This window comes from Musa acuminata, chromosome BXJ3-10 (assembly GCF_036884655.1).
Source record: "Musa acuminata AAA Group cultivar baxijiao chromosome BXJ3-10, Cavendish_Baxijiao_AAA, whole genome shotgun sequence".
Taxonomy (NCBI): Eukaryota; Viridiplantae; Streptophyta; class Magnoliopsida; order Zingiberales; family Musaceae; genus Musa; species Musa acuminata.
Genome location: NC_088358.1, coordinates 19579458 through 19603304, shown reverse-complemented (window position 1 = coordinate 19603304; position 23847 = coordinate 19579458). Strand labels below are relative to the sequence as shown.

The 23847-nt window shown below is 41.0% G+C and overlaps 1 pseudogene; it reads right to left on the bottom strand.

Moving 5' to 3' along the window:
• Positions 1 to 552: 552 nt before the first annotated feature.
• Positions 553 to 22044, bottom strand: LOC135650629 (glutamyl-tRNA(Gln) amidotransferase subunit B, chloroplastic/mitochondrial-like; annotated as a pseudogene).
• Positions 22045 to 23847: the final 1803 nt, after the last annotated feature.

Genomic DNA, 23847 nt, shown 5'->3' with positions numbered 1-23847 from the left:
CAGTTTTTGACTTGAAATAATTGTTAGAACATGCCTAGCACTCATCCTTGTCTACTACTACATAAGAAGCAAAAAAATCTAAAATGGAAACAATTAAAGGTCTACTACAGACAATTGAAAATAAAAACAAATTGTGTAACTGCTTACAATAGAAAAAAACATTAACAAGTGCTCTCTGTTCATAATTACTAGAACTCAAAATAGTTTCGGTGCTTAAAATCCTGAAGAGACTAAGAAATACTAGACTTAGTTATCATTTGGTTGATAACCAGATGCATATGCACGGACTACATCATCTCTCTTTAATATTGAGAAGAACAATGATTTCCAAAATCATATAAGCTCCTTAGTTGGATTGTGGGGCATACACAAAAACTACATGTGCTAAGTGCATCACTTGTTTCAGTGACTCACTATTTAAGGCATGAAAATATGTCAAAATATGCAGAAAAGATCACTTGTTTCAGTGACTCACTATTTAAGGCATGAAAATATGTTAAAATATGCAGAAAAGAAGCTTAGAAGTTAACTGGAATTGTTCGCATCAGTAAATTATCTAATGTTATCATGCATCTGAACAGAAGTATAAAAGGCATGAAAATATGTCAAAATATGCAGAAAAGAAGCTTACAAGTTAATTGGAATTGTTCGCATCAGTAAATTATCTAATGTTATCATGCATCTGAATAAACTATACTTGCCTGAACTAAATCCTTCTCTTCTATCAATGACTTTACCGTTCCACCTTTTGATAAAAGCTCAAAAAGTATCTGCGGACATTGAATCAATAAAACTAATGAAAAAAAGGGGTAAAATGAGACAGCACTAAACTTTTGTGATGCACACAATGTGTTATTTGAACTCCATGTATGGATGTTTTAGCATGTGACACATGAATGCATACATAGGAACAACACTAGCATCCTTTCCTATAAAAGCCACCACAGTAAGACCATAAATAAATAAATTGCAGTCATGTTGGTTTGGTTGTAGTTTGTGAGTTATTTGGTAGGAGGATATATGAGAGAGCTACTCAGTGTGATCAACAGATATAAAGCCAAACGACTTTATCATATATAAGTTATTTATCAATATAATGACTTTTATGATATTATCATGTTCTTAGAAAACTTATCAGAAAGAGCATTTAACCCAATTAAAAATGTGATATCACATAAGATTTAAGGTCAAAGCACAAGGCAAAAGAGAAATAACCAACGATTGATTGTTTCTCCGAAAAGAAACATAGTATGCTTAATTAAAGTCAGATTCCCAGTGAGAATGCCAACAAGTAACAATTAGCTTAACACACCAGGTAGTGAAAATGTGACAATAAAGAAAAAAATTAGGAGACCACAACCATTTTTCTTGATGAGACAAGTAGCTAGTTAGTTATCTTTAACAGTTTCATTTACATCAGATGTGCCATAATAAAAGTATTGAATAAAATGTTCATACCAAGGAAGTGCAAAAGATCACACTTTTACCTCCTTCCCAATCTTCCCACTAATGGTTCCATTTTTTATTGAAGTTATTAACTCAGAAAGCTCTACTGGTGTTAATTTGATTTCATTCATTGAAAGTCATTCATTCTTCAGAAAAGCTGCAATGTCGCCCATAATCCAGTTGGCAGCCAACTTTGCATCAGCACCATTCTCAACAGAAGCATCAAAAAATTCAGCAACCTGAGAAATTTATATGCTCAGTGTGGTCATCTTTTACCAGCTTAACAAAAAACAGCTACTATTTCTAAAGTTACTTACCATTCATAATTGATACTTACATGATTGTCATTGGCAAGAAAGAGAACATCTTGCATGTTGAGACCCAATTTTTCATATCGTCTGCGTTTTGCTTCTGGGAGCTCAGGCAAAACTTGTTGAATTTTGTCAACATAGTCTTTTGTCAGAATAACTTCAGGTAGGTCAGGCTCAGGAAAATATATGTACTCTGCTAGTCCTTCCTTTTTCCTCATTGTAAAAGTTTTCTGCAAACAGAAAAAGTCACGATTAAATATAAAAAATTACATGTACAACTGATGGAGATGGAGTTACGTACTAGAAGGAAGATGACAACCTGAGCACCTTCTTCCCATAAACGAGTTTCTTGTACAATTTGATCACTTTGACCTTGGCTATGAAGAAGAACCTGTCTTAGAGTGTAAGCATAAAAATATGTAATTATGTTATGTCAATAATGCGGAATTAACCTATATGTCAGGATTGAAATGAATGCATAGATCTAATTATACGATGCGTACCTTTTGATGCCATCCGTTTAGAGATCTTGTTTGATCTGCTCAGCACCGAGATCCAAGATTGCTGCAGGCTCCGTCTTTAATCCGATCGCGCTACGGAATCTGCAGGGAGTGCGAAGAGTAGACCCTTTCTCCTCTCTTCCTATCCTTTCACAGGATCACACAGATTGATGGATTTGGGGAGAGGGTTTTAGGGAGAGAGTCAAGGAGAATAACTGAATCCCCCAACGGAGAGGTGCGTCTATACGTGTCAACGTTATGACGCTCTAACACACTAACACACCCAATTAGTCTATATTGGCTAAAATATCACAACGGAACCCAATTAGTTATTCTTTTATATATCTTATTCAATTATAAAAGGGTCACATATTCTAACATTCTCCCACTTGGCCCATTAATTGATAAGATATAAAAGAGATACAAAATCAAAACAAACAAAACAAAAATTTGTTTGAAAACAATTTTACCTAATTGGATTCCAAAAAATTTTGAAAAGCATTTTATACATGGCCATGTTTTAAAAATAAGCCAATAAGTCCAATAAACACAATAATACTATATTAAGTCCAACTATCAATGCGAGTCATAGCGGTTGTATTTCATCAATGTCATACTCCCTTCTATATACCACAACATTGTTAGTATTTCCTAACATAGTCCATAATGACCCCTGTAATTTGTCTTGTCAAGACAATCCTGTTATTACATTCAACCATAATATGCATAAACATAAATATAAACAGGATAGCAGAAACAGATAACTTTAATTAAGTAAAATGTCAATAATAGCATCCACATAAACATGCATCACCATATCCTTTATGACTTGCTCACAAGCCCCATTCTAAGAACATGTTCTTTGAGTATTTTGCACTGTAAGGCTTTTGTCAATGGATCAGCAATCATCATAGTGGTGCTCAACTTCTCAATTGACACTTGGTGTTTCTGGACTCTTTCTCTAACCACCAAGTACTTTATTTCAATGTGCTTGGAACCACTAGAGTACTTGCCATTCTTAGAGAAGAAAACTGTTACGGTGTTATCACAAAATATCTTCAGCGGCTTGGCAATTAAGTCGACCACACCAAGTCTTGAGATAAAATTTCGCAGCCATAAAGCTTGATTTGTGGCCTCAAAGCATGCCACAAATTCAGCTTCCATTGTTGATGATGCAATAAGCGATTGCTTTACACTTTTCCAAGAAATTGCCCCACTAGCTAACATAAATACAAATCCTGAAGTGGACTTCCTGCTGTCGAGGCAATTTGCAAAATCAGCATCTGAATATTCAGTTACTTCAAGCTGATCAGATCTCCTGTATGTGAGCATATAATCTTTTGTCCCATGTAGATATCTCATTACTTTCTTTGCAGCTTTCCAATATTCCATTCCTGGGTTGCTTTGATATCTTCCCAGCATTGCAACTGCAAAATTGATATCTGGTCTTGTACAGGTTTGAGCATATAATAGACTTCCAACTACGCATCCATAAGGAATATTTTTCATTTGATTCTTTTCTAAGTCATTTCTTTGGCACTGATTTTGACTGAATTTTTCACCTTTAGTAATAGGTACATCATTGGTTGAGCAAAGCTGCATATTAAATCTCTCCAAGATACGATCAATATATCCTTTCTGAGACAATCCTAATAATCCTTGAGATTTATCCCTTAATATCTCAATGCCAATGACATAGGATGCCTCATTCATATCAACCATCTTAAAGTTCTTGTTGAGAAATATCTTGGTTTCGTGCAATAAACCAAGATCACTACTGGCAAGTAAAATATCATCCACATATAAGACTAATATAATAAACTTGCTCCCACTTACCTTCAGGTATATACACTGATCAACAGTGTTTTCCTTAAATCCGAAGGAAGTAATGGTATTATGAAACTTTATATACCATTGTCTGGAAGCTTGTTTAAGGCCATAAATGGATTTCTTAAGTTTACAAGCCCAACTTTCTTTTCCCTTTTCTATGAATCCTTCGGGTTGTTCCATATAGATTTCCTCATCCAGATCCCCATTCAGAAATGCTGTTTTCACATCCATCTGATGCAACTCAAGATCATAATGAGCTATTAATGCCATAACGATTCTCAATGAGTCCTTTTTAGAAACAGGAGAAAAAGTCTCATTATAGTCGATGCCTTCCTTCTGAGAAAAACCTTTGGCCACAAGTCTGGCTTTATATCGTTCGATATTGCCCGTTGAGTCACGTTTTGTCTTAAAGACCCATTTACAACCGACTCTTTTACAATCATTGGGCAATTCAACGAGATCCCAGACATCATTCTGTACCATTGATTTTAACTCTTCTTTCATTGCATCATACCATTTTTTAGAATCGTTACTTTCTATGGCTTGTGAAAACGATAAGGGGTCTCTTTTTATTCCTATATCATAATCTGATTCTTGTAGATATACAACATAATCATCAGAAATGGCATGTTTCCTTTTCCTTTGAGATCTTCTCAAATCTGCCAATTGTGATTGTTCTACAAGATCATCAGCGGCGACATCAACATCATGTGAGAGTTCTTGGATGTTATTTTGTTGTTCACCCCCATCAATACTCTCATTGATTTGAGGAACAACAATCTCTTGGACAGAGATGATATGAGAGAATTAACTTGAATCTCCTTAATATCAAAATTAATCCTTCAAGATTTTTCACTCCCACTGATTTCACCATTTTCTAGGAATTTTGCATTACCAGATTCTACTATTCTCATACTATGATTAGGGCAATAAAATCTGTATCCCTTGTATTTTTCTGGATAACCAATAAAATATCCTGAAATAGTTCTTGGATCCAATTTCTTTTCATGTGGATTGAATACTCTTATCTCTGCAGGACATTCCCAAATATGTAAATGTCTCATACTGGGCTTCCTACCAGTCCATAACTCAAATGGAGTCGATGAAACTGACTTACTAGGAACCCTGTTCAAGATATACATAGCTGTCCTAAGAGCTTCACCCCACATCGACTCAGGTACAGAGGAATAACTCATCATGCTCCTAACCATATCAATCAGAGTACGATTTCGCCTTTCAGCAATACCGTTCTGCTGTGGCACACCTGGTAATGCATATTGAGCACAAATACCCCGTTGTTCTAGGAATCTAGCAAAAGGACCAATATTCTGATCAGATCCATCATATCTGCCATAAAATTCACCACCTCTGTCAGATCTAACAATTTTAACTTTTCTATCTAATTGTCTCTCAACCTCATTTATGTATACTTCAAGAGTATCAACGGCTTGAGACTTTTCATGTATTAGATAAACTTTGTCATATCTGGACAGATCATCTATAAATGTGATGAAATATTTTTCTCCACTAAAACAAGGAATATGGAGTGGTCCGCAGATATCAGTATGAATAATCTCAAGGAGTTCTTTACTTCTTGTGGCATTTTTCTTTATTTGTTTAGTTTGCTTTCCCTTAATGCAATCTATACAAATATCAAAATCAGTGAAGTCTAAATGTTCCAAAATATTATCCTTCACTAATCTTTCAATTCTTTCCTTGGAGATATGCCCCAATCGTCTATGCCACAATATAGAAGATCTTTCATTATTGAAACTACGTTTCAATCCAACATTTGATTGCAGGGTCATTAGTGTCTTTGCAAACTCAAGATCCAAATTAATTCTGTACAAACCATCACAAAGAATTCCAGAACCAACTTTTATTGAATCGTAAAATATGCTGAGTTTGCCACTACCAAAAGAAATACAATATCCCAACTCATCAATTCTAGAAAAAGAAATCAAATTTCTAAAAATTGTAGGAACATAACATGTGTCAACAAGATCCATCAAGTGACCCGTCTCTAAGCGTAGACGATAAGTTCCCATTGATATCACTTTTGCTTTAAGACGATTTCCCATAATGATGAATCTTTCATGTTCTTTTGGTTTCCGAATTGAAAGGAATCCCTACATGTTATTTGTAACATGAGTTGAAGCACCGGAATCAATCCACCAAGTGTTAGAAGGAACTTCTGTAATGTTTAATTCGAAACATACAAAGGTCGAGTTAATACCTTTCTTTTCGAACCGAGTCTTGCGTTTAATGCAATCCTTCTTCACATGTCCTTTCTTGCCACAAAAGAAGCACTTTACAGTAAAGGCTTTCTTTTCATTAGTCTGTTTAACATTTCCAGACTTAGCAAATCTCTTTGATGGATGATGCTTCAACTTTCTTTTCTTATTACCACCTCCTTGAGTAGTCGTCATGACATTATATGAATTTTCCTGCCTTAATCTCAATTCTTCCTGAACACACATGCTAGTCAACTCATTCAAGTCCTACTTATCCTTATTTGTATTGTAGTGAATCTTGAATGGGCCAAACTGAGAAGGAAGAGAATTAAGAATAAATTGCACGAGGAAAGATTCATCAACATTCATGCCTAATGTTTTAAGTTTTGCAGCTTTGTCAGCCATATTGAGGATATGATCCTGAATTCCTCGAGTACCATCATACTGAGCCGTAGTCAGTTCTTTCATCAATGTGCCAGCCAATGACTTATCAGCAGATTTAAATCTGTCTTCAATAACCTTTAAATATTCCTTTGCGCTAGTTGCAATCGGTAATGAAGTCTTTATATTATTTGTAATTGTCATTCTTATGAACATTAAACTAAGCCTATCAGATCTTTCCTAAGCCTTCATTTCATTAACTTGTTTTGCAGTACTTTCATCAGTCAAGTCTGTAGGCTTTTCAACAAGTAATGCTAGATCAAGATCTAATACACCCAGTGTGAATTGCACATGCTCTAACCATTCTGAATAATTTGATCCAGATAGTACAGGGACACTTGAAGCATATGAATGCATATGCGGAAGTACCACTGCAAAAAGATATATAACAACATTAATGCTTTGAGTTTGTCAAAAATTAATGAACTATTGATATCATCTATATTACACCTTTGGGTGAAATATTGACATATCTAATGTTCACTCAAGAATATTTTGGAGGACTGATACCATCCTTGAGGAATAGGTATTGTTACCTTTGGGTATACAACCCTAAACTGCAAGGATATCTAAAATAGTATCATCCTACCCCATCACATAATTATTTGAATTAGATTCTCCTTTGGGATTATCTAAATCTCATAATTATATGTGCCATTATGAATATTATTTCCTTAATGTCATTTAGGATTAATTCTTTAATATTATTTTATAAGTCATTAGTCTAGGTCATTTGGTGACTTCAAGACTAATGCAATAATATAAAATAAAAATGTCCTATAAATGACAAAACTTTTATTGTAATTCATATCACAAAAGTTTATCATCCTAGGCCACTTTGGCAGCTACTAGTCAGATAAAACTTAGGGAAATAAATTACAAATAATTTTCATCAATATTTCTTTAATTTTGCTAAACAGTTCAATAATTAAATAACAAAAATAATTATTGAACATTTATGTAAAGCAGTTCAATAATAAATAACCATAACACTTATTGAACATTTATGTAAAGTAATTCAATAATAAATAACCATAATAATTATTGAACATTTATGTAAAGCAGTTCAATAATAAATAACCATAACAATTATTGAACATTAAAGCAAAGTAATTCAATAATAAATAATAATTATTATTATTGAAATTTAATGCTAAGTAGTTCAATAATAAATAACCATAACAATTATTGAACATTAAAGCAAAGTAATTCAATAATAAATAACAATAATAATTATTAAAATTTAATGCTAAGCAGTTCAATAATAAATAACCATAACAATTATTGAACTTTAATAAAACTCATATGATAATTTCAAGCATATACATGTGAATAAATAAATGAAAATTCTAAAAATAATAATTGGATTTTAATTTTATTTACCACATATATAATGAATAATTCATACGAGAAAACCATAAAATAAACCATAATTTATAGTCTTTTTTTTTAATCAAAATTAAATCCAATCAAATAATCAAAAAATATAATCATGATTAAAATTAATCATAATTATAATAAATGATATTTATCAATCTTATAATTGATAATATAACCTAAATTTCTCAATTTCATAATGATAAAAAACGAAAATATTTGATAGGAAATAAATAGAAAATATGCGAATGGCAGAACTGTAATTTGGCAGAAATTAGACCCGAGGGCAAAACCGTAAATATGTTGACAGAACATAAACTGTAATTACGATATTTGCAAAGGGTAAAACTGTAATTTTTCAAAACCCTAGCCTCGAGGACAAAATCGTAAATATACCAAAACCCTAATCTGCCATCGTCGCTACCACCGCCTGCGCGAGCGGCGCTGCCGCTACTGCCTGCGGCCTGGCCGCCTGTACGCGGCTGCGAGCTACCGCTTGTGCGCGGATGCCAGCGACCGCCTGTGCGCGGCTGCCAGCGGTAGATCTAGCCTGTGCGCGGCCACTGCCGCCACAGGGCTGCTACTGCTCATGCGCGGCCGGTGCCGCTGCGACGGTTCCTGCCCGCGGGTGGCTGCTGCCAGCACTCGGCCGCCGCCTGTGCACGGCCAACTCACGCATGGCCGCCACCTGGGCTGTCTGCCTGCGTGCGGCCGACCGTCGCATGGACGGATTCTGGCCGTGTGCGACCGGGATTCTGTGATGCCGTCGCGTGGACGGAGTTCTGTGATGCCGTCGCGCGGACGGAGTTCTGTGATGCCGTCGCGCGGACGGAGTTATGTGATGCCGTCGCACGGACGAAGTTCTGTGATGCCGTCACGTGGACGGGTTCTGTAATGACGTCACGTGGACGGGTTCTGTAATGCCCGCATATGGGACGGGTTCTATGATGTCCGCATATGGGACGGGTTCTGTGATGCGCACGCTACTTGGCGTAACCGCAGATTTGCAGCGAGGTCGACGGTGACCATTACTGCTTAACAGTTCTTGGAAGATAAAGGTAATTATGCATTGTAAATTAATTTACAGATCTAATGCATGATTTCAAAAACTTGGCTCTGATACCAATTGTAAGCATAAAAATCTGTAATTATGCTATGTCAATAATGCGGAATTAACCTATATGCCAGGATTGAAATTAATGCATAGATCTAATTATACGATGCGTACCTTTTGATGCCATCCGTTCAGAGATCTTGTTTGATCTGCTCAGCACCATGATCCAAGATTGCTGCAGGCTCCGTCTTTAATCCGATCGCGCTGCGGAATCTGTAGGGAGTGCGAAGAGTAGACCCTTTCTCCTCTCTTCCTATCCTTTCACAGGATCACACAGATTGATGGTTCCTATCCTGATGGATTTGGGGAGAGGGTTTTGGGGAGAGAGTCGAGGAGAATAACTGAATCCCCCAACGGAGAGGTGCGTCTATACGTGTCAACGTTATGACGCTCTAACACACTAACACACCCTCAACCCGTAGAGATCCTCCCAGAAGATTTTCTCCCATCAAGATATCTCCGAGGAATCATTCCGTAGGGGACTTAGTTTAAAATATCTCAATGGAATCCAATTAGTTATTCTTTTATATATCTTATTCAATTATAAAAGGGCCACATATTCTAATATTGAGATCTCTATGGCCCTATTCATTGTAGAAAATGAATTCATGTTCTTTATTTCAACCTGTGAATGCAACAAGCAAAAGTGTGCTAACCATCAATTCTCTGTGATAAAAATTTAAGATCATTTGTGCTATATCAAGCAACAGTTATAACCAAATAGAAGCACTAACAACAGTCAAATAATAAATCTTTAATAAATGAAATAATAAACTGATACACTGTTAATTGACCGTGGAACCCTATCGAGGACCAGTTTAAATCAAGTTTATGCATAACCTGGGTCTAATTGGCCATGGATCAGCCTTCTTGATCATTGAAGGGGCCAACATTTTTTGTTGGTTCAGCATGTTACAGCCCAATAGAGCCTAATAATTAAAAAAAAAGGTATTTATAGAGATTAGAAGAAGCAGACAAAGATAGGAAAGAGAAGCCCAATCTTAGTATAAGTCAGGATGGGAAACAGCTTCAAATTGCACTCCTAATAAAATTAGGAAAGAAGAAGGCAGATTTACATTGTAACGACTCTTGGTGATACTTATAGCATTTTTCTTGTAATTTTTGGAATAATTTTGTCATTTTAGTAGTTATTTTAGGAAATATTTGCGATCTTATTATAAGCCCAACTAGCGTCCAATGGTCTTCCTATGGCATGATATAGGTTAGACAAAACATTTTACTAACAGTACATATAATTTAGAGGGTTTCAAAATCACTTTTCGTGGGATTTCATGGAATAACGAGGGTTCAAAAATAAATATCACAAGCCATTTTAGCAACTTATACATATGTTAGCTTGTAAGCACATATAAATTGTTATGTTTCTCTGTTTATCTTTCTTTGTTACAGTATATTAATTTTGTTTAGAAAAATTTTCTAGTGTAACCCGGTAACTTCATGAAATATCCTATATACCCATGTAAAATTGCATATATTATATATATCCCTACAATGTCAAAAACCATGTTACTGTACCACTGCCCTTGAATTACTCGGTCAGTGTGAGACTTAAAAGAGTGTTAAGGCTGGATTAATGCTGGTGAAAGAGTAGGTAACTTGTATTAAACTAACAGGAGTTAAATTGGGAAAAAAATGCATTTACATGGTCAAATGTTGACCTGTTGCAAGGTTACAACTACTTTTATCTACCGATGAAAGAGAAGAAAAACCCCGGTCAACACTAGATGACAAGGACTCGGTGTTTTATTTATATGAAAGACTAACAGTAGACCATGTGGATTATGAAATAAGCAAATAGTACCTTTGTTCCAAAATTTGATTATCCTACTGGACGAACAGAAATATTTACATCACAACGAAGTGAACCTTCCTGCATATTTCCTTTGCTTATTCCAAGATACCTAGCCAGCCTTTGTATCTCTACAGCATATTCTGCAGCCTCAAGTCAACTCCTCATATCGGGCTTAGAGACAATCTCCAGTAAAGGCACCCCTGCCCTATTCAGATCCACCTGCCAAAAAAGCACCACAAAGCATTTGATATCACCATGCATATATCATGTTAGCAAACTACAAATAGTTGCAAGTATAACAAGAGAAACTGACATGGGAATTGTTAGGCTGGCAGCCCACAAATTCAGTCCATAGTGGGCTTGGGCAGCCCACAGCTCACCCCCTCTTAATCTAACCCTAATTAACATTAGGGGGGGTATGGAGGCTATGTTTTGGAGGCAGAAAAAGACATAAATAGGGCAGCAACGTGGGAGAAGAGAACATCCATGAGATTTCAAAGAAAATGAGGAAAACAAGATAGAAAAGGAAGAGAAAGAAAGGGAAGAAGACAAGGACAATGCAGAGAGGTTGTTCTCAATCATCTTGTAGTGTTCTATCACAGGTTAGATCAAATCTACAGTAGACTCTTGCTGTGATTACTTAGGGAGGTTTTAGATATTGTGGGCAGTGACGTGATCCTTGTATCCCAGTTATTCTCTTGAGATTGTTGCTAGGGTTTAGGGCAAGAGATTAAGATTTGTATATTCATTATTCTCATAGTGGATTATCTCTTGTTTACCCCGTGGTTTTTACCCTTCACATTGGAGGGGTTTTCCACGTATATCTTGGTGTTTTGTTTGATTATGCTTCCATTTAATTCCGCTACGTATTATAGTCTTCTAGTATTTGTTCATATACAAAGGTTATTCCTGTTTATATCCCCATCAATTGGTATCAGAGCAGGGGGTTTTGGTGATTTAATTTTTGTATTTGAACATGGAGGCCAGTAATGTTTCTCGCATGATTAGTTTGAATGGAAACAATTGGATGATATAGAAACCAAGAATGGAAGATCTCTTGTATTGGAAAGATTTGTATGGACCTTTGCATGGGGATAGTGCAAAACCCACAACTATTACAGATGATGAGTGGAAGAGGTTAGATCTAAAAACAATTGAGTTTATTAGACAGTGGCTTGATGATAGTGTCTTTCACTATGTTTCTACTGAAATTTCTACATATTCTCTTTGGAAAAAGTTGGAAAGTCTCTATGAAAAAAAAACAACGGGAAACAAAGCTTTTTTTATCTGAAAACTTGTGAACCTAAAATATAAAGAGGGTGCTTCTATTGCTGAGCATTTGAATGAAATGCAGAGTATTACTTACCAGTTGTCCTCTATGAAAATATCTCTTGATGATGAGTTGCAGGCATTGTTACTTCTCAGTTCATTACCAGAAAGTTGGGAGACACTGGTGGTTCCTTCAGTAATTCTGCGCAAGATGGTGTTATCACTATGAGTCAAGTAACACGCAGTTTGTTGAATGAAAAGTTGAGAAGAAAGAGTTCGGCAACATCTCAGAATAATTCACAGGCACTTATCTCAGAGAACAGAGGAAGGTCAAAGTCTAGAAGCAGTTCACGCATGGGTAGAAGCAAGTCAAGATCAAGAAAAGATATTGTATGTTATAATTGTGGTGAGAAAGGACATTACAAGAACCAATGTAAACAACCTAAGAAGGAAAAGAAAAAGGGAAAAGAAGTGGAGTCTATAGAGTCTAAAGATAATATCATAGCTATAATGCAGGGTGGTGATTATTTGATTTTGTCTCCTTCTGATGATATTTTTTCTTGTGTGTGTCAGGATCTTGAGTGGGTGATTGACACAGGTGCTAGTCATAAGTGCCCAGCAAGCCAATCACGTGAGTGATGGCACATGTGACTTGATACAGAATCTTTTTGCTTATTATATTTTTGGCGTATATCACTTTATAACTATTGCATAAATGCATATGTATTGTGATGTCCTTGGATTTGTGCAATGGGAATCGGATCGTGATGAGATCACGATAATGAGATCGATTCACCTTTAAACACATATCCTAAATAATCCCGGTCATAGGTTACTCGAGAGGGACATCGTGATAACCGGATAGACTGGTGTGCTGTATACCCGTCCATATGATGGATGCAGCTGGTCTCATAGCTGCTCGTGTAGGGACACTAGGGATACAGTACAGGTGCTCATTGGAGAATGAGTTCACTGATTGATCCGCTTACGGAATGCTGGATGGTTGATGATGCCTTATTGTCAGACAACGATTCCGTAGTCCTAGTGGTGTATCTGGTTCTTAGACTTGAAACACCAAGGATGTCCTGTATGAGTGCTCCACTCTTTGATACCAGACTTATAGGTTTGGCTGTTCCCAGATCTAGTACAACTGGTCATTGGGAGTGGTAGTCGACCTTACGAGGGCTATTGAGTGTCGATAGAGGATCATCCACTCTCGGTATCATGAGAGGAATATCCCATGTGTTCTTGCTCAGACAAATCCCTGGCCAGGGTCATTCGGGTTGAGAGAGAAAGAGTTCTCCGGGAGAATCCGATTAGAGCGAGACTCAAGTAGAAACTGTATGGGTCTGACAGCACCATGCTCGATATACGGTCTCTGGGATATTAGATGGATGAGGGACTATAGGTACATGGTAACTGAGGACAGACAGGTCCAATGGATTGGATTCCCCTGTATCGTTTGGGGACTACGGCGTAGTGGCCTAGTACTTCCGTAGTCGATGAGTCGAGTGAATTATTACAGAGATAATAATTCACTTAGTTAGAAGGAGTTCTGACAGGTATGACTCACGGCCAGCTCGATATTGGGCCTAGAGGGTCACACACATATGGTAGGCATTGCGATGAGTAGAGGTTCGGATATGAGATATCCGACGGAGCCCTTGTCTTATTGGATGCAGATCCAATACCCACTAGGGAAAGGACCCATTAGGGTTTTGACACGGGATCTCTATAAATAGGAGGGATTCACAGCCTCATAGGCTAGAGTCTTTGCTTGCCCTTCCTATTCTCCTCTCCCTCTCCACCTCAGAGTAGGCCTGGAGTTTTGAGGAGCGTCGTCGCAACCCTGCTGTGTGGATCACCGCTAGAGAGGAGGACGCTTGACCTCCTTCACCCTCTCCTGAGGATCTGCAAGGAAACAGGGATATACGATCTCCCTAGGTAACACAATCTCTATACGCAGTTTTGTGTTTTACGGATTTTGCGCACCAATCTTCGCACGACGACGAACATCTTTTTGGGAATCGGGGATTTTTGTTTTCTTGTTCTTCCGCTGCGCATATGATGTCGCCCCCCATGATTTTCCAACAGTGGTATCAGAGCCAGGTTGTTCGTGCGAATGATTGGTTTTTGAACTGCGTGTGTTGTGTTTAGGAAGAATATTGACGTCAAAATCGTTGACGCAAAAGCAAGGAAGGGCAGCAACAGTTGCTGCCCTCGATCTGCATGCCTGCAGCCAGCCGCAGCCGCAGCCAGGCAGCACAGCGCCGGCGCATGCGCAAGCGCTGTGCCTGCAGTAGCCGGCCGGCGATCTGCTTGCAGCAGGCTTGCGGCCGGCGGGGCTGGGAGCCCGCTCGGTAGAAGCGCCTGCGGCCACTGAGCCCGCGGGCAGAGGCGCCGCGGGGCAGCAGCGCGGGCTGAGGCACCGCAGGGCAGCGGCGCCTGTGGCCGCTGCTCCCACGGGCAAAAACCCCGCAGGGGCGGCCGCCAGCGAGACAGCACCACCTGCGGGCGCTGACTCGCGGGCAGAACCGCCCGCGAAGGCGGCGGCGCCCGCGGGGGCGCCCACCTGCAGCGGCAGCGACTCCAGCGGGCGTGCCACCTGCAGGCGAGGGCAGTGCCCTCGCCCTCGCCGCACAGGCCGCCGCCAGCAGGGTGGCGGCGGCGGCGGCGCAGCAGCGAAAAGGGGAAAGGGTATTAGGGTTTTCTGTGCAAAAGACAGTTTTGCCCCTCGGAATTTGAGAAATTCCAGTTTCTGTCTTTTGTCCAAATTACGAAAATACCCTTAGGAATTGAGAAATTCCCTATATATCCCTGATTTCAGAAAATATTAATTAATTAAAAGGTTTAGTTGATTATTAATTTTATTATCTAGTAGTCCTACATAATGACGATTATTTATACATGTGATGTATGATGAGTGGACGGATGATCATGGACCGTGTGATGTGTGTACTTGTGATTATTATTATTGAGGTCTGCGAACCTCCATTATATTTCTCGTTTATTGTCGGGCCTGCGTGCCTATGATTAAGTTGTAATCACATGAGGAGGCGCAGCGGGAGCGTGGAAGCCATAGCGGGACCCACGAGACGGACGATCGTGATGCATGAAGATGCATCAAGATGTCGACGGAACCAACGAGGACGAGATGGACGATCACAAGGCATGGAGATGCACCGTTGCACACATAGATCTTGATGTGAGTGATTAGGCCTACTAGCTCGGGCCTAATCATATTAGGTTGTGGTCCATGATCATCTGGTGTGATTGCTTATACACATACTAGATATGTATATATATTTGCATGCGATGTAGATATATATTAAATATGTACATGTGTGACATGTCATAATAGGAGACCAAATCATAGAAACATCTCTCGATAATATTAAGTCGGTAAACGTGAGGCAATTAGATTGACCCACGTGGCCTTCCATCGTTATGAGTAGGAACCGAATCCCGGTGTAGGTTGAGTTGGTCGAGTCCCTCGAGACTCACCTATATCGCGATTCGCTATCTTGCTTACGACATAGAGATGTCACCGGTGACCTGAGGGCATGATATGCTTGGTCGAGTCCCTCGAGGGTATATCATCAAATCAGACTCATCTTGTAACGAAGGTGTTGACTTAACCGAGCATCATGGTTGGTCGAGTCTCTCGAGGCCATGGTGATTCGGAGGCCGAACAGGACGGGAATCACAAGGAGTTGTGATCGGCAAGAGTTGTCTACCTTTTAGGCTTAGTGTGATTGGTCGAGTCCCTCGAGGTTACACTAAGACGCTGATTGGATCCTGATCCCCACTAGAAGTCTGCCGGAGACTTCTGTTTCACGTGCTGAGGGTGTCGCGTGACTCGTTAGTAAAATAGTGGGAGCATATTAAGATAGAAGTCCATATCTTGATAGTTTATTTCTTGCAAAATCTGCATGTTATTCATTTTTGCTACATCTTTATTTTCAGAAAATGTCGCTTTCAAATCCCTTACGTGACATACTTGATGTCAACCGCCTCACTGGTCCAAATTATACGGATTGGCTCCGTAACTTGAGAATTGTTCTCACAGCGGAGAAAATCGTGTACGTCCTTGATACAGTGATGCCTACGCCCGAAGAAGGGGCAAGCGAGGATGAGATCGCTCGCTACGTGAAGTACATTGATGACTCCACTCTTGCTCAGTGCTATATGTTGGGCTCTATGACTCCAGAGTTACAGAGACAACATGAAAAGATGGATGCCAGATCCATTCTCCTACATGTCCGTAAATTGTTTGAGGAACAGGGAAGGACTCAACGATATGAGATATCCAAGAGCCTTTTCCGCGCTAGGATGACTGAGGGGACACCGGTTCAGAACCATGTCCTAAAGATGATTGAGTGGATAGAGAAACTCACAGGTCTAGGAATGGTCCTAGAGGATAACTTGTGTGTGGACATTGTGCTTCAGTCCCTACCAGATTCCTTTTCACAGTTCATAATGAACTTTAATATGAACAAGCTTGAGGTGACTCTCCCAGAGCTCCTCAATATGTTGAGGGAGGTAGAGAGTACTATTAAGAAAGAGAAGCCAGTTCTCTACACTGGTGAGACCAGAAAGAAAAGGAAAGCAGAAAGGTCCCTTAAGAAGGGAAAGGGCAAGGGCAAACAAGGTAAAGCAAAGGTTGCTAAGAAAGACCCAACAAAGGACAAAGGCCAGTCTTCCACTGTGGTAAAGATGGGCACTGGAAGAGAAACTGCAAAGAGTACCTTGCAGAAAGGGCGAAACAAAAGCTTGATGAAGCTTCAGGTACATTCATGATCGGTCTCCATTTGTCAGACTCTTATGATAACACATGGGTATTAGATACCGGTAGTGCTTATCATATATGTAATTCGTTGCAGGTTCTGGCAAGGCCTAGGAGACTAGAGAGAGGCGAGATGGACCTCAAGATGGGTAATGGAGCAAATGTTGCTGTTTTAGCTGTTGGCGAGGTCGCCCTACATCTGCCTAGTGGAGCTTTTATTGCATTAGATGCATGTTATTTTGTTCCTTCTATTATCAAAAACATTATCTCCATTTCATGTTTAACAGTTAGTGGATATAAATTTGTTTTTGAGAACAATGGTTGTTCGATATTATTAGATGATAAGATCATCACGAAAGGAACATTGCATAATGATTTATTTATGTTAGACACCACTCCACATATCATGAATATAAATATGTCCAAAAGGAAACGAGATGAGTTGAACAGTGCATACCTGTGGCATTGTAGGCTAGGTCACATCCATGAAAGAAGGATTCAAAAGTTGCTAAATGATGGATATCTAGATCCATTCGACTATGTGTCATATGCAACTTGTGAGCCTTGCATTCGTGGAAAACTGACCAACTCTCCATTTAGTGGAACTGGAGAGAGAGCCACTGAGTTGTTGGAACTCATACATAGTGATGTATGTGGACCCATGTCAACTCATGCCATTGGAGGTTACTCCTACTTCATTACATTTACTGATGATTTCTCAAGGTATGGATATGTGTACTTAATGAAGTACAAGTCCGAGGCCTTTGAGAAATTCAGAGAGTATAAGAATGAGGTGGAAAACCAGACTGGAAAGAGTATCAAAACTCTTCGATCAGATCGAGGAGGTGAGTACTTAAGTACAGAGTTTACTCACTTCCTCAAGGACCATGGGATATTATCCCAATGGACACCTCCTTATACACCTCAGCTCAATGGTGTCTCTGAAAGGAGAAATCGTACATTATTAGATATGGTACGGTCCATGATGAGTTTCGCTGACCTACCCATCTCATTCTGGGGATATGCCCTAGAAATCGCAGCTTACCTTCTGAACAGAGTTCTAACTAAGTCGATAGTGTCTACACCATATGAGATATGGAAAGGGAAGAAGCCTGATCTTAAAGTAGTTAAGATTTGGGGCTACTCTGCCCATGTTAAAAGACACAACCCCGATAAGTTAGAATCAAGGACAGGGCGATGTAAATTTGTGGGATACCCCAAGGAAACTTGTGGGTATTACTTCTATCATCTCGAGGACCAAAAGGTCTTTGTAGCTAAGAGAGCAGTGTTCCTTGAGAAGGAACACATTCTTGACGGAGACAGTGGGAGAATGATAGAATTGAGCGAGGTTGGAGAACCAAGCTCAAGCACCACTCTACAGCCCGAGTCTGTTCAGGTATCTAATACACAAGTTTCAACTTTACGCAGGTCTGATAGAGTATCCCATCCTCCTGAGAGATATGTGGGACATATTAGAGCAGAGGATGTAGAGGATATTGATCCTCAGACCTACGAAGAGGCTATTATGAGTATAGACTCCGGGAAGTGGAAAGAAGCCATGAATTCTGAGATGGATTCTATGTACTCCAATAAGGTTTGGAACCTAGTTGATGCACCCGAAGGTATTGTACCCATCGGTTGCAAGTGGATCTTTAAGAAAAAAGATCGGAGTAGATGGAAAGGTAGAGACCTATAAAGCAAGGCTAGTGGCTAAGGGGTATCGTCAAAGGCAAGGTGTTGACTACGACGAAACTTTCTCACCTGTAGCAATGCTAAAATCCATCAGAATTCTATTGGCTATTGCAGCACACTATGATTATGAGATCTGGCAGATGGATGTGAAAACTGCATTCCTCAATGGGAACCTGGAGGAGGAGGTGTATATGATGCAACCTGAGGGATTCGTGTCCAAGAACTGCCCAGATAAGGTGTGAAGGTTGCTTAGATCCATTTATGGACTAAAGCAAGCTTCCCGAAGTTGGAACATAAGATTTGATGAGGCAATCAGATCTTATGACTTCGTTAAGAACGAAGATGAGCCTTGTGTATACAGAAAGGTAAGTGGGAGCGCTATTAGCTTTTTGGTGTTATATGTGGATGACATCCTCATCATTGGGAATGACATAGGAATGCTATCCACAATAAAGACTTGGTTATCTAGACACTTCTCCATAAAGGACTTAGGGGAAGCATCCTATATCTTGGGGATTAGAATCTATAGAGATAGATCCAAGAGGATGCTTGGCTTGTCCCAGTCCAGGTACATAGAAACCATTGTCAAAATGTTTGGCATTGAAAATTCTAAGAAAGGGCGAACATGGATATGATACCTTATGCCTCAACAATATGGTATATCATGTATGCCATGCTATGTACTAGGCCTGATATAGCGCATGCTCTGAGTGTCACGAGCAGGTATCAGGCGGATCCAGGCTTGGAGCACTGGAAAGCAGTAAAGTGTATCCTTAAGTACTTGAGAAGGACTAAGGATCTTTTACTAGTATATGGAGGTAATAGCCTTAAGGTTGAAGGCTACACTGACTCAAGTTTTCAGTCTGATGTCGATGATAGCAAGTCGAATTCAGGGTATGTGTACACCTTGAATGGAGGAGCAGTGTGTTGGAAGAGTTCCAAGCAAGATACCACTGCTGACTCGACCACAGAGGCGGAGTACATTGCTGCATCAGATGCAGCAAAGGAGGGAGTCTGGTTGAAGAAGTTCATCACAGATTTGGGAGTCGTGCCGGATAGTGAGGAGCCGATTTCCCTATATTGCGACAACAACGGGGCAATTGCTCAAGCGAAGGAACCTAGGTCTCATCAGAAATCTAAGCATGTTCTGAGGAGGTTCCACCTTATCAGAGAGATCGTGACCCGAGGAGATGTAGCAGTGGAAAGAGTTCCATCCGAAGATAACATTGCAGATCCACTAACAAAGCCATTGTCTCAGATTGTCTTTGAGCGTCACAGGGGTCTGATGGGGATCAGACACATAGGTGATTGGCTTTAGGTCAAGTGGGAGATTGCTAGTCATAAGTGCCCAGCAAGCCAATCACGTGAGTGATGGCACGTGTGACTTGATACAGAATCTTTTTGCTTATTATATTTTTGGCGTATATCACTTTATAACTATTGCATAAATGCATATGTATTGTGATGTCCTTGGATTTGTGCAATGGGAATCGGATCGTGATGAGATCACGATAATGAGATCGATTCACCTTTAAACACATATCCTAAATAATCCCGGTCATAGGTTACTCGAGAGGGACATCGTGATAACCGGATAGACTGGTGTGCTGTATACCCGTCCATATGATGGATGCAGCTGGTCTCATAGCTGCTCGTGTAGGGACACTAGGGATACAGTACAGGTGCTCATTGGAGAATGAGTTCACTGATTGATCCGCTTACGGAATGCTGGATGGTTGATGATGCCTTATTGTCAGACAACGATTCCGTAGTCCTAGTGGTGTATCTGGTTCTTAGACTTGAGACACCAAGGATGTCCTGCAGAAGAGACGAGTGAAGTTGGTGAGCCTACTTCCTACTCAGATGCAGTTTTTTTTGATAATTCCGCTAAGTGGTTGATTGCTGAGGGAAAGGTCCTTGTTCAGAAAATTTATACGAAGGACAATCCAGTTGATATGCTTACGAAGCATGTTCCGGTTTACAAGTTCAAGCAGTGCTTGGACTTGGTTGGTGTTCATTGTTGGTGATTGCCCGTTGGGGCTTTTGTGAAGAAGGTGGAGCAAGTTTTGTTGGGACATGCCAAGGTGGAGATTTGTTAGTTTGGCAAGTCCCATAGTCCCACATCGGGAAAATCAGACTTGTTGTCTCGTCTTGGAACTATAAATAAGGGCCTGAGCTTTGATGTTAGACACACCACGAGAAGTACCACAGACACCACAAGAAGTACAGCAGGCATTACAAGAAAACCTGCTTATGGTTTGAAGTCTTTTTGTTTAGGAAGCTGAAGGTGTTTTATGGCCTAGGAACATTTCCTAAGGCATTTGTAAGTGTCCCTCTTTTATAGTAGTAATTTGCTCCTCTTTCTTCCGTGGATGTAGGTCAAAGTCATTTGACCGAACCACGTATATCTGGTGTTCTGGTGTTTTGTTTGTTCTTGTCGCTTTTATTATTTTCGCTTTATTATCTTTGTTGTGTTGCCAAAATTACCCTTTGGTAAATATCCTGGGGCTAGCTCTAACACGTTTCGCCACTGAAATTCGAGGATTCCCCGACGCTCATCCTTCTTTAATCATGTAGGCATTTCTGATAGGTTTGAAGCCTTCAAGGTTCTTCTGGTCGTTGATCGAGAAGCCACCATCAACCATCCCTGAGATGCTCCAGCGCCCCAATCAGTACATCGCCGCCAAAGCTTTGGTGGCAGGAAAGCGCACGAACAGGAAGAGGCAGAGGGCGGAACAATCCTGAGGAACGACCTCAGCAGCCCCGGTGCAACCCCGCCGGAGGCCCGACCAATAAGAGCTGCTACTCTTGAGGCCCCCATCTCTCCCTCTGAACACATCTCGTATCGAGATCTTCCTCCAAATCAGGGAGAAGGGCCTTTTGCAACAGCCCAACCCCATGAAAGCTACTCACAAAGACCAGTCCAAATATTGCAGGTTCCACCGAGACTACGGCCATGACACGGAAGACTGCCGCGACCTCTAGAATCAAATCGAGGACCTGATCCGAAGAGGTCACCTCGGGTGCTATCTCAAGGAACCCCGGGAAGTAACCCTACACCCTAGGAGACCCATCGAAAGATAGATCGACGTCATCTCCGGAGGACCGGCAACCGATGGTTGCAGCACCACGGTGAGGAAGGCCTACGCCCGGAGCACGGTCGAGAAATGTCCCCGACCCGAGCTCGAGCTTGAAATCACTTTCGGGGCCGAAGAGGTCGAGGGCTCCCATCACGACGATGCTTTGGTGATCTCCATTCGGATTGCCAACGCTCGGGTCAAAAGGGTAATGGTTGATACCAGGAGCTCTGCCGACATGCTATACCTCGACGCCTTCAAGAAGCTCAGGACCACCATCCTCCCTGCCACCATCGAGGAAGAGCCGAGGGCCAAGACAATAATGACCACCTTCATGGTAGTCGATCTGCCCTCGGCCGACCAATGCTCAACAAGTTGAAAGCAGTGGTGTCCACCTACCACCGAGCCATTAAGTTTCCAACTTCGGTAGGGATCGGGGAATCCCGAAGCGATCAGGGAGAATCGAGGCAGTGCTATCTTACAGCAGTCACTCTCCCGGAGAAGGAGCGCCCCCGTCAAGTCTTGGATCCCTAAGAAGGAGCTGTAGCATCGAGGTGTCTGGAGCCTCTCGAATAACTCACCGAGGTACCATTGAAAAGGAATCAGCCCGATTTGATCGTAAAAATTGGGACGGCACTCCCCGAAGCAAATCAGCTCCAGCTCATAGACTTCCTAAAAGAAAATTGCATGGTCATCTAAGGAGATGCCTAGGATCGACCTAGACATGACCCAGCACTAGCTCAACATCAACCCCGAGGCTAGGGCAGTGAAGCAAAGGTCGAGGAAGTTCACCCCCGACCGACAGATGGTGATCGGCGACGAGGTCGACCGCCTTAAAGAGGCAGGGTTTATTACTGAGGTGAAATACCCTCGATGGCTGTCGAATGTAGTCCTCATTAAGAAACCAAATGGAAGTTGGAGGATGTGCGTTGATTACTCTGATCTCAACCGGGCATGCCCCAAAGACTGATATCCACTCCCGAGAATCGAGCAGTTGGTTGACGCCACCGTAGGCTATGAACTCCTTACATTTATGAATGCATTCTCAGGCTACAACCAAATCCGAATGGCATTGCAAGACCAACAGAACATGGCCTTCATCACCGACAAAGGAGTATATTGCTATTAAGTGATGCCTTTCGGCCTGAAAAACGTCGAGGCAACTTACCAAAGAATGGTCGACCAGATGTTCAAGCAACAGCTCGGGAGAAACATGGAAGTGTATGTGGACAACATGATTGTGAAGAGCAAGATTGCAAGCACACACTTGGCCGACCTGGCAGAGACATTCCAAACGCTAAGGCGGTTCAACATGCGCCTAAACCCCACAAAGTGTCTTCAGAGTCAGCTCAGAAAAATTCCTCAGTTTCGTCATCCACCAGAGAGGAATAGATGCCAACCCAGAAAAGGTTCGGGCCATAACCGAGATGCATCCCCCTCGCACGATCAAGGAAGTGCAGCACCTCGCCGGAAAGTTGGCAGTGCTCAGCAGGTTCGTATCGCGATCAGGCGATAAGTGCCTCCCCTTCTTCCGGGCTCTGTGGTAGGCCGACAACTTCACATGGATCCCGAAATGTGAGGAAGCCTTTGAAAAGTTAAAGGCGTGCCTCGCTTGCTTGCCCCGACTCGCCTCACCCGAGCTAGGCAAAACCCTCGGCCTCTATCTTGCAGCCTCGGCATGGGCGGTCAGCTCGGTGTTGGTTCGGGAAACACCACCGATGCAACAGCCTATCTATTATGTCAGCCACGTCCTTGTCGGGCCTGAGGTGCGGTATTCCCCGATCGAGAAGCTGACCCTCGCACTGATGAAGACGACCCAAAAGTTGTGACCATATTTCCAAGCTCACATAATCAAAGTGATTACCGACCAACCATTGCGGCAAATCCTTTCTAAATTTGACACATCGAGTCGAATGATGCGGTGGTCGGTCAAACTCGACAAATTTGACATCCAGTA